The 12,057-nt window shown below is 48.1% G+C and overlaps 1 protein-coding gene across 1 annotated transcript in view; it reads right to left on the bottom strand.

Annotated features, from left to right (window-relative positions):
• The window catches only part of ANO2 (anoctamin 2), a 352,603-nt gene that overhangs the window by 265,247 nt on the left and 75,299 nt on the right, over positions 1-12,057 (bottom strand). The gene's annotated exons all lie outside the window — the stretch shown is intronic.

Below are 12,057 nucleotides of genomic sequence, written 5' to 3'. Positions count from 1 at the left end.
AGCTCTGTTCCAGAAAGGCTCTCATGAAAAACCACAGCGTACTGCTCCCAAAGTGTGGTCCTTGGAGGCTTCATGGTTTCAGAGGAAAAGAAGAATTAAAAAGAGCCTGTCCCCAGATTGGAAATGTAAGCAATTATGATTTTCGCAGAAATCTATTACGCTTTTCCGAGCAGTGAGAGGAGTTACCTTTGCTGGCACGCAACAAAAAGCCAGACACTCATCCCGTTCGCATGGTTTCACTGTTCATTGTTAAGTTTGAACCTGTGTTCCTACTGTGCTATGTCATAGCCGAAACAACAAAAGTGGTTCACGAAGCCCAAAAGGTATGACATAAACAGTAAGGTAGTACAATGCAAAATGACATCATAAACATAAATCACGAACAGGGTTCCAGCGTGAACCCAGATTATAAATCTATGTCCCCGCGTAAGTGACTATGTGAGTGTTGTGAATTCACCCAAAAATGAAAAGGAAAGGAAATGTAGCAATAAGCCCTTGAAAATCAGGTCTTATTGACTCAGTAACCCTCGTCACAGTGCCTGTGATAAAATACTGGTCAGATTATGACAAGAAGCTATCAGTTTCTCCCCATCTTCAAATAAAAGCTCAAATTCTTTTCAAAACAAGCACACAAAGAAAACGACTACTTCTGACATTCATTCAATTAGTTTTGTCCCGGGGCACCTGGGTGGCTCAGTGGGTTAAGCCGCTGCCTTTGGCTCAGGTCATGATCTCAGGGTCCTGGGATCGAGTCCCACATCGGGCTCTCTGCTCAGCAGCGAGCCTGCTTCCCTCTCTCTCTCTCTGCCTGCCTCTCTGTCTACTTGTGATCTCTCTCTGTCAAACAAATAAATAAAATCTTTTAAAAAAAAAAATTAGTTTTGTCCCTAAAGAATGAGAGGAAACCAAAACAAGTCAGAAAAATGGGCAAAAACCCCATTCTTACCAAGAAAGGTATAATGAATTCCACCTGCAGAATTCATTACAAACCCGCAGGGTTCACAGAAATAGCAGAACAAGCCGAGGGCACCATTGCTTCATCACGTGACTGCTGGAGATCACACAGAACCCAGGTCCCAGGGTGGGAAGATGCTGGTGGGCCGGCCAGCCTGCCCCAGACATCAGCGTGCAGCCGAGGGGCGGCGTGGGAACCCAGTCCTAGTGCATGTGCTCTGCTGAGAGAATGCTCGCAGCTTCTTGTTCTGCCAGCCCTCTAGCCCCCCAGGTTTCTACTGAATTCCTGCATATTTTGTGAAGCAGGAATCACAGAGATCAGTACTGAGAAGTCACCAATTCTGCGTGCAGCAAAGGTGTTACCGCTCACGTAAAAGCAGGTCTTCCCTTCAAAAATCATTCTCCAGCTTCATTCGCAGAATGAACGTGTTCGGGGCCCCTGGGGTGTCGCAGTGGGTCAAGCTTCCAACTCTTGGTTTTGGCTCAGGTCATGATCTCAGGGTTGCAAGTTCGAGCCCCGCGTTGGGCACTGCGGGCTCAGCGTGGAGTCTGAGACTGTCTCTCTCCCTCTCCCTCTGCCCCTCCCACTCATGCTGTCCCTCTCAAATAAATAAATCTTTAAAAAAAAAAAAAAATGAACGAATGAATGTGTTCAACAATCCACCCTCTGGTCTTGATTTGGTGTTGAAGGTAACAGTGGCAGCCGGCCACACACAGCCCCGACCATTTGCTTCTCCAATGCTTTGGACAGAAGAATAGGTAGGAAACCAGAGGACCGCACTCCCCCCACAGAAGTACGTGGACCACGGCAATGAGTAAGATAAACAGCTACTTTACTGTGTTCGTAATGAAAGTGAAGACCATCTCTACAACTCTGAATGGCAGTCCCACAATCTGTTCAGTAATTCACACATTCAGAACCTACCTGCCCCCACTTTGGGGATGAAAGGTTACAATTTATAAGGAAGAAGGAGGAAGAAGAAATGAAGATTTTACAGGAAGACTTAACTATGGTATGAAAGTCTTGGAGAGTCAGCAAACACCTGAAAATAATAACAATAATCGTGATGGGCATATACTGAGTGTGTGTCACGAACGAGGACAGAGCGAGACGGTCCTGTACTTTAGCACAAAGGATATTCAGGGCCAGGTGGTCGGCAGGTACTGTCATCTACTCCATTTTACAGCTGAGGAAATCAAGGCAGGGAAAATCGACATCGTTGGTCCAAAGTTACATAAATATTGTGATAGAAAAAAAAGGTACTTAGACCCAAGCAGTCCATGCTCTACCTGATGATCTTCTTGTCCACGGGGGACAGACCAAACATATGACCGGGCAGAGTCACAAACCACCTCCAAGGGCTGAAACGGAACATAAAGACACATTTTTGGACTAAAATCCAATCAAAAGATGGATAAGGACTCTATGAGGCAGTCCTAAGATGAAACACTCAACCTTCCAGCTTCCAAGGATGACATCGTTCTGCTGAAACACTGGAAGTGGCTTTCAGCAAGGAATCTCCTCGATTCCTACGTCTGTCTATGGTTTCAATGTCCAGGGTTACTAGACGAAGTTATCCATCACTTGCTGCTACTCCTAACTGTAATTTAAGCTTCTCTAATTTAGTGAAAATGAAGGGTAAGAAAGGAAACCGTCTGGGAAGCTGACCTGTAGCCCTAGCTCTCCATCATGGCACCAGGAAAAATGTTTTCGGTGAAAGATGGCAAACGGTACCATCTTTCTCCTGGAGATGAAATCATGACTCTTGCTGATTTTAATATATGATGTTTTGTCCTTGCTTTTAAATTGTGATGAACATTTTTCTTAAAAAAAAAAATTTTACCTATAATTGGTAGTGCAAGTGTGTATTGAATGTCCATTAAGTGACTGCAGATGTTCACAGTTTGAGGGAGGGTTAAGAAGGTTAAGGGTCTGAGTCCATGGCCTTGATGGCAGATCACTAGCTATCCCCTGACAGCCATTCTCATCCCCTTCACCCACTTTAAAACTAAGTATATGACCATCCAGAATCAAGTCTGTATCTCCCTGCATCGTTAGGCATAACCAAACACTAATTTCTAAGCCGTGTGGTGTGGGAGGAAGTGTCATGAAGCAGCTGCTGGCAACGCTCTTCAAAGACAGCAAAGGGGTGACCTTTGCCGCTCCATTGTCCTGCCTTCCCCTGATCAGTTGCCTAGAACGTGGAGCCAAGCACGTCAGACCTTGAAGTCAACATCAAGGCCAGAAAGAGCAAAGTACCAAGAGAAAATCTGGGTCCTAACCTCAGAGTGTCACAACAGACTGTGACTTGAGAGGGTCTATTAATGGCAGCCTGACCTCTTGGCTAGTTCCCTCCAGCAAAGCGTACTTCTCCTGTGTTCTTCTCTAGCGGGACGTGTAGTAAATGAAGATAAAAGCTGGAGCACAGTTGGTGTGGCGCTAACACCCAGCCACGGCCCTGTCAATCCGTGCGACATTGTTGCCCTCTCATAAAAAGAAAGTCACACGAGTTCACGTGAAATGTTAGCTAGGTCTCCCGGAGAAAATCAAAGGCTTGAAAACCCCTGAGCAGAACCACCACCCAGTACAGAAGCTCTTTCTACTAACCCAGGAATCTAAAATTGAAGGGAAACACAGATCCGGCTTTAAAGGGGGGGAAAAAAGAAGTTTCCTTCTTCTCTAGGCCCAACTGCCATCCATTCTTCCCCGTATTCAGATTCTCTCCGGCAGAGCAGGGGAGTGGAAAGAGCTTGGGCTCCAGATAAAAACAGATTCAGATCTGAATGCTGGATTTTATAGCTGTAGGACGATGGACAAGGCACTAAACCAAAGAGCCTCAGTTTCTTTATCTAAATATGGATGAGAAAGACTGCAGGTCTCTTGTGAGGATTGGAGAGAAGGTTTCTGCAAAGTCCCTGCCGCAGGGCCTGGACTGTGGGCCAGGGGAGAGGTCAGCCATGACCATGTGGATGCGCGCCACCCAACTGAAATGACTGCAGGGACGGCCAGCTCCTCCAGCACCTAGCACGGGGCTGGACACAGAGGAGGTCCTCCTTGAATTCCTGCCGTCAACAGAAAGACTCAGGGAACACCAGTTCCTGTTACATTACAACGGTAACTACACAATCCTTTACTGCCCTTGAACTTTTAAGATTATCAACAGGATTTTCAAAATGTCCCACGTGTCCTAAAGGAAATTCACAGGTTCAAAATAGAGCACATCTCCAGACATTGAGGATGAGGACAGAAAACAGGACTTTCTGAAACCGACATGAAATTCAGTATAGAGTAAATAAGAGATGGCCTATCACAGCATATGGCCCCCATCTCTAGAAGAGATTTTATAAATGTGTTACCCATGTGACTGGAGGGGCTCCCACACCTTATCAGGCAACTAGATTTCAAACCCATAGAAAAGGAACTGTCACGTGTCATTTGGTTCTGGTCATCAGACAAAGGAAACGGTGCCTAAAGATTTCTGCAAGCAAGCACGAACACATCCGTGTTGGGGACGCAACTCTGCCAGCTCCAAGAAAGGTGAAATAGATGACAGAGCAGAAAAATCTCTCCTGCTCAGCTGAAATGTCTCACAAAACTCTGCGATTGCTTTCACCGTGATTCTATCTTCATAAAACCCCAAAGATTCTGTGTCTCCATCTCCTGGGTGTCAAGAAAAGGTACCCGAGAAGAGGATGCAAGCACTCTGGTCGAGAAAATGAATAGCACGTATAGATAAAACAAGAACGGTACATGTAGGGTTGAGTACCATTCATACTTTGAGGCATCCATGGGGGGGGGGCGTGTTGGAGGGTATCCCCCACGGTATGTACTCCTCAGTCATAACCTGACTTTCAGCTCTCTCGGTCTCCTTTAAGTTGTACTGTCCCTGGTTTCTTAGACCTGTTCACCACAAACTAAATCAGTGGAACCCGGAGTTCACAAAGCCAAGTCGGGTCCCCTGTGCACCTGTGCTCTGCCTAGACAGCCAGCGTCCCATCCTCTCCTTCCCTCCTTCCTCTCTAAAGTCACCTCGACAGCAGGCCTGATCACAGGCACCTCCTCTAATACACCAGCTCCTCTGCCCGCTCCCTGGACTCCAGCCACACAGCCTTTCCCAAGGGATTCCAACCGCCCTGGCCCGTGTCCCACTTCAGAACCTCCTCACACTCTGTTTCCTCCCCTGCAAAGTCCTCTCTTGCCCTCAGACCCAGCCAACTCCTAACTGCTTCTCACCTTTATCATTACTGTCTCCAGGAGGCCTTTTCTGAACCCTGGATGATGCCTGGTCCCCCTCTTGCCTGCCTGGCTCCCGTCCTTCTCCTCCATAGCACTGGCCACTAGTGCAATTGCTACGACTTGGTATCTAGCGCTTCTCTTCCTGACTAGACCTTCAGCTCTAGGAGGACATAGCACGTGTCTCTCCTGGTGACAGATTTGTCCTCAGCAGGCGACACAGTACTGGCATATAGTACAAACTCAGTAAGTATGTAGTATAACCCCAATATGCACAGATGCCTAGTCAGTTCTGCGTGGATCCTGTGAATAATTTCTAAAAATTGGCTACCACGGCGCAGAAAGCAATTGGTGACCTTTGGCCAACCACATTTAAATCTAGTTCGATTTCAAGAGAATAATTCAATTACTCTTAAGTGTCATCTCTGAATCTGTTTCTCCTGTTAACAACGGAAGTGATTCAAGATTCCATCTGACCAGGAACCTTATGAAGGCCTTGCAAGAGGGCCTCTCCATTCCCATCAGTAGCCCCTGGTCCTCACTGTGTTTGCAGACCACTGCTCCCTTTCCTGGAGGCCTAACCCACATGCACACACTCATTCTGGTGCTCGCAAAACGCAATCTGAACTGAGCTAGGACTGCACGTACCTAGAACCTCTCTGCCTTATAGCCTTAAAGGGTGTTGCAGCATTAAGGAGAACCAGGGGTACCTTGGAAAATAAAAGGGACTTCAACTGTAAAAGCCTTTGGTATCTGTACTTGCCAAGCATCAGCTTTCCACGGTACCATTCAGCTTCCCCACGCAGACAGCTCAAAGCAGAGCCGCCAATGAGTGTGGTGAGTCAGAAGAACGAACTGATTTGACTAAAGGACTCTGGAGATAAAGAGGCCTCCGAAGATAGCTAACGTACCTTCCTCAAATAACGAATGAAGACCTAGAATGCAAGAGGCTCACCTGCTTGGACGTGGACATGCAGCTAGTGAGCAGCAGAGCCAGGAAAGAAATCCAGGTCTCCTGACACTGGGGCCCGCCCCACAGTGCGTGAGCAGGACGGCACCACACGTCCCCGAGGGCGCCCAGTCCGTCGGAGGGCAATCCTGCAGCCTCTCCCTTCACAGGACAGTAGGTGAATGAGGGATGGAGGAACAGCAGTGTTGGGAGGGAATTGCACCCCCAGTAACCCCTCTCCAGTGTTCCAGCCACTTGTCAGGGTCCTTGGCAGGGACCAAGGGCCAAGTGCTCCTGGTGCGGCTCTCCGTGTTGTTTATGTCTTGCTGCTGTTATCCAAAGACTGCATGTGGCTTTGCAAGACCACGTCCTCCCTCCAGAGAGACGAGAATGAATGGGAGGCAGCCCCAGCCAAACACTGGAAACCGATACTCCACAAGCCGCCTTCCCACACAGGCCTGCCAAGCCGCCTCAACGCTGACCCCAGACGCCTGAGTGTACTCTGGTCCCGGGCCCTGCTGTGAGCCGAGAACATCAGCGGCAGCACATCGTGGCCCAGGAAAAGGGCAGTCAGAGGAAGGGTGGGGAGATGAGTATGTGGACAACAGACAGGGACAAAGCAGGGCCAGGCTCACCTAAGGTATCACCAAACTCAGTCACCTGGGATTGGCAGGGACCACAGGCACACGGTCCCACAGAGAGGGTGACAGAAGCCCTCAGTGACTCCCACATTCTCAGATCATCTGAGAGGCCCTGGGTGACAGCAAGGGAACATTCTCTTGAACCCTAGCCTCTCCGAGCCAAGGTGGGATGGGTCAGCAGAGGCAGAGGGCAGGACCAACTGCCTACTGCACCCTGTCCCAGAAACCCCGCCAAAATATCCAAGGCATGTCCCCTATAAGAGGGGTCATAAGAGGAAAGGCTATAAGACAAGGCATGTCCCCTATAAGAGGAAAGGCTTTACCTAGTCCCCAACCAAAGACTCAGGACAACCTAGCCAGGGTCCTGTGGAAATGAAAATTCAGCCCCATCTTGTCCTTTTTTCAAAGCAAACAGTCATCACCAAAGTTCCTGGAAGGGGAGGACACTCAGGGCTGGGAGGATCCCTTGGGTCAGCTACCAAAATGGACAGGTTCCCAGAAGCAATTATCTCTGGACCCACACCGAAGTGTCAACTCTGTGTATCACCTAACCCTGCACTCCAGACAGGAGCCTCCCAGAAAACCTCCCCCAAAGCCCAGGTGGAGATGAAGTCGTGAGGGCAAACCCGGGAAAATTGAAGATTCAGACCCTCTTACACACCAGGGGGTGAGAGAGCCCGTTCCCCCCGCCAGTCCCGGCTAAGAGGCCACCAAGGGCGGCACGGCACCCTGGAAAGAGAGCCACACGTACAGAGCGGGACTAACTGTTCTCTGGGCTTCATTCTACTTTAAAAATCCTGCAGAAGAAATGAGAGCAAATCTTCACCATATATGACACGCCGTGGGAAGGCCGTGGGTACTCGGGCCTCAGGACCCGGTCTGGGAGCCTGGCTCTATCACTAACGAGCTACGCCATTCATGACGTATCACCAAAGCTCTTGAAACTCAGAGACAATGTTAAAATAATCGTAATAACTAATACCACCTAGAGGACAAAAGGACAAACGGTACAAAGACACCCACAGACTCTCTCGGGGGGTACGTATGTCCATTACCGCTGTCCTGACGATGCTTCACAGGCGTGTACAGACGTCAGTCAGAGCTCAACAGCCCCGATGCTTTGAATAGTCGCAGTTTATCACCCATTAGTTACACCTCGATAAAGTTAGAGGAAAAATGTAAAACAACACCACACTTCTCACAATTTTTTTGTTTTGGAAAAGACCCTTATTTTTCATTAAAATATGTTAGATGAATAGGCTATTTGGTTAACAATATGCCATATGTTGGTTTTTAGTTAGTAAATATTCAGAAGTTAATACTGATCCCATGGTAGCTCAGAAGCAGACGAGATTACATAAATATTCTGCAAACTACCACATATAAATAAAAAGGATTTTCTCGAGAGCGAACTCGAGGACAGCCACTGCCAAATCTCTGCCTCCGTACTCAAAGGACAGAAACTGCTCCTGCCTTTGGATCACAGAACGTATGGCCTTGACCTCCATGGGGATCCTACCAGGCTTCTTGGGTCCGACCTAGGAGAAATCATAACTGAGCCCAGAACAGCAATAGTTCCTGGCACGTCCCTCAACAGCACCAAGCGAGGTCAAAGATAAAAGAGAATGCCTTGGGAATCTGCAATGTATAAAGTAACAAGCTAAACAGAACCCATGAGCCAGGGACCAAATTTCTGCAAAAATAGAGGATAAAAATCCATAAGCCCTTAAGATGTTGGCAGAAAGGACAGGGCCTCTCTCCAAACTAAGGAAGGTTAGGAGGGGCTGAGGACCAGGCTTCAGGTGCACAGGGCCAGCCCCTGACAGAGGGGAAGAGGTCACAGATAAACTATGACAAAGACCAGAGGAAAATGTTGGCCTTCCCTATTTATCATAGCAAAAGTATTTTGGACAGCCAACATCTCGCAAGTGGAATCAGATGCTTCAGAAGGCTAGCTCTCAGCCCTGTGTGGGCTTCCCACTCACCCCTAGCAGGATGCTGTGAGCATTTCAATGCCCAGAGGAAGGGAGAGAGATGTGGGGAGGTGGACAACAGGGCCGCCATTGGTGAATGACACATACGCAGACCAAGGATGATCCACGGGTCCTGGGTGGGCTGGGAGAGTCGCAGTTTACTTCTCTTGCCTCATCATCCAACCCCATAGAGCACCATCAGAAACGTCCCAGATTAGACAGTCAATCCTAGGGTCACCCCACAGATCAGCAGTGAGTAAACAGATCACCACGACATCCAACAGCCATCAAACCTTCAGGCAGCCATGCCCAGTGCCTCCCTCCTTCCTTTGGCCCCTGTGATAAATGTCCCACTCAAAGAGAAGCATTTCCAGGCATTTAAAAGCCTCTACTACCTCTATAAGTACGCCATCACTAATATCCCTCCTAACTCAAAACTTATGTGATTCTTTGATGTTGATACTTTTCTCCCCTTCTGAAGACATTTGTATAAAACCGTCAGGCTATCATTAATTAACCTCTCTCCCTCCCAAAGATGTGCCCTGTCTTCTCTTAGCCATGACTCACCTCTCCCCCAGGGAATAACTCCACTATTTCCTATGATTCAATCATCTCAACATATTTCAATTCAACAAGTATTTATTGGGCAACAACAGTGTGTTCAGCAATGTACTAAGAGTTAAGGGCATACAGAAGAAATATAAGTTATCATACCATCACACAGCTTTCAGACTCTTTGGAAACCTGATGAATGATATCTAACACATGAGCCAGATGAACAACATCATGACCAGGGGTAAGTAATGTCCAAAAGGACAGGACACCTTGTGAATGTTCATATGATTCTTGCCTTTCACTCTTCGATAATTGCCAGGTTTTGCTCAGAGAGAATTACTTCTCCTGGATCTCTGCCTACGACTTCAGTGGAACTGACCCGACCACCACCTCCAGAATTAAGCCCAGTTAGCCTGAGCCAATCAGCGTATCCCTCCTCTTAGCCAAAACAACTAGTTCTGGAATCGGTTTGTAATGCAGTCAGAACCAATAAGACGTTGAGGAAATGTTGGCCAGGGATTCGGGAGAAAGCAGCTTTCCCTTTCTGCCAGAACTTTGGGGAGAATAGTGGCAGTCAATTGGTTCCATAAAGGGAAGACCTGGGTCAGCCAAGGGACCACTGAGTAAACAGAAGTAGAACCTGCAGAAGGTTAAACAGAACAGTGGAGAAATAGGGAGTCCTTGGGGACATCATTTGAGCTGCTGGATCAAGCTTCACCAAATTTACTTATGGGCTTTCTGATCACATGAGCTCATAAATTCCCTTTGTTGTTCAAGCTGGTTTGAGTTGGGTTTTCTGTCCATGCAACCAAGAGTTCTCCCTGATCTTAGAAACCAGTAGAAGAGCTGAGTCTGGGCTAGAGGAGCCAGAAAGGGATGCCATGGGAGGACAGGGACTGTGAGTTGTGCTGTGAACACTGTAGGATGGGACAGACAGATGCAAAAGGGCTGTGGCTGGCAGGGAGAGGAGGGATAGGCAGATAAAGGTGCCAGGAGTAATGTGTGTGGCGTGTAGAGCCCAGTCTGCCTAAAACCTGCCATGCTACCGCTGCCCGTGAACTTCACAAAACAGAAACCTGGATGGATCAACCCTGTACAGTCACCTACACTCAAGAGCTCTTCAAGAGGATAAAGAGTAACAAGAGTACCCCCTGAGAAATTGCCTTCTTCCTTTCTCAGCAGAGCTCAAGCTGGGAACATCCTCCTAATGGCCAGTGAGTCTAAGAAATACAATAGATGGGCAGGGACTGTCCCCCTGCTCCACAGCTGGTCTAGGCTGTGGTCAAGAGCATAAAGGAGCAAGCCTCCCAGGTGCCACTGTGACCTTCTGCAGGTCAGAGGAAGCAGATTTCTTAAAGGCGGGGCTCTGGCTCTTTATTCTAGTGGCCATTCAGCCTTTATAAGAGAGGTCTTTTATAGGGAGGCAGGTAGATTCTGAACATGTACCAAGAAGCTATAAAACCTCCTACAACACTATGCTTTATTCAGCTAAAGAACCCTTTCCTCAAACCAAACATTTCAAGGGGCAGTCCTGGTTGAACTTCGGAGGACCAGAACTTCACCAGCCATCTTCGGTGCTAAGATGGTCTCTGTGTCACCTTGATGCAAACTGCAAGGGTTGTACTACTCTACTCCCCCCTGGGAGCGGGTGAAAGCTTCTGATCGTCACAATGACTGGGGAGCACCGCGGTCATTTAGTGGACAGAGGAAGGGATGTCAAATATGCTTCAATGTTTTGGAAAGTCCCACACAAGGAAAATTCTCCTTCCTGAAATATCCAATGCTCCACCAAGAATCGGTACCCTAGAGCTCAGGGACCTGGAGGTGCAAACCCATGTGCTGCCGCAGATGTATCAGACCAGACAGAAAAGCAATTATCTCACCAGTTTCCTGTCCCCACCCCACCAGACCCAGACTTGAACATATTAAGGGGGAGCTTAAAGAAATTACTTGTGAATAAATGCTGTTAAATTAGCTAAGATCTCGACCTTGGATCCAATATTGAGGAGCTGAGGAGGGACCTTCAAGAAAAGAGCCATCACTATAATGAATAAAAAGAAGAGTTGATTACTTTGTGGGCTTCCAAAAAAAAAAAAAAAAAAAACACACAGAATTAGCCCACCTTCCAAGAGGGCTGTGAAAATAATCCATGAGCCTAGAGTGGTTTGGGGGCCAGAGGATGAAGAAGATGGGGTCCCTGAGAAGCAGGGTACATTTAAGGAGGAGTTCAGAGAGACGTGACCTAACATCCCAGCTCTTCCATATACCCCTGTGTGACCATGGACATGGTATGTAGTTTCTCTGGACCACGCTTTCCTGGTTGGTGAAACAGAAAAATAATAATCCACAGCAGCAGTGACCCCACAGAGCACTTGAGAAGACCAGCAACGATGCAAGGAAGGAGCCTAGCACCACACCTGGCGCATTATAGGTGCTCCATGCTAACAGTAATTGGATTCTGCAGATGGTGTCTGAGGGCCAGAGGAATTTGAATGGAGGGGGTTTGTGCAATCCAGTTTCCAGCATCCTCCCTTTTTTCCCAGAAAAACCTGGCTCCGCCAGCATTTTGTTCCCCTATATGAAGCGAGAGCCCGGTTTGGAACATGTCCCCTCCACGCAGCCAAAACCAGCTTTTCCACAGCCGTGTCTCTGTGCACATGCACGCTGCCATCAAGCTGGCCCTGCCTGAGACCGCCCGTCCTGCCCCGCAGCCTCCTCTGGTCGGGAAGACAAGGGATCATCAGCCCCGCT

This window comes from Meles meles, chromosome 7, assembly GCF_922984935.1.
Source record: "Meles meles chromosome 7, mMelMel3.1 paternal haplotype, whole genome shotgun sequence".
Classification (NCBI taxonomy): Eukaryota; Metazoa; Chordata; class Mammalia; order Carnivora; family Mustelidae; genus Meles; species Meles meles.
This window is presented reverse-complemented; position numbering and strand designations above follow the sequence as displayed.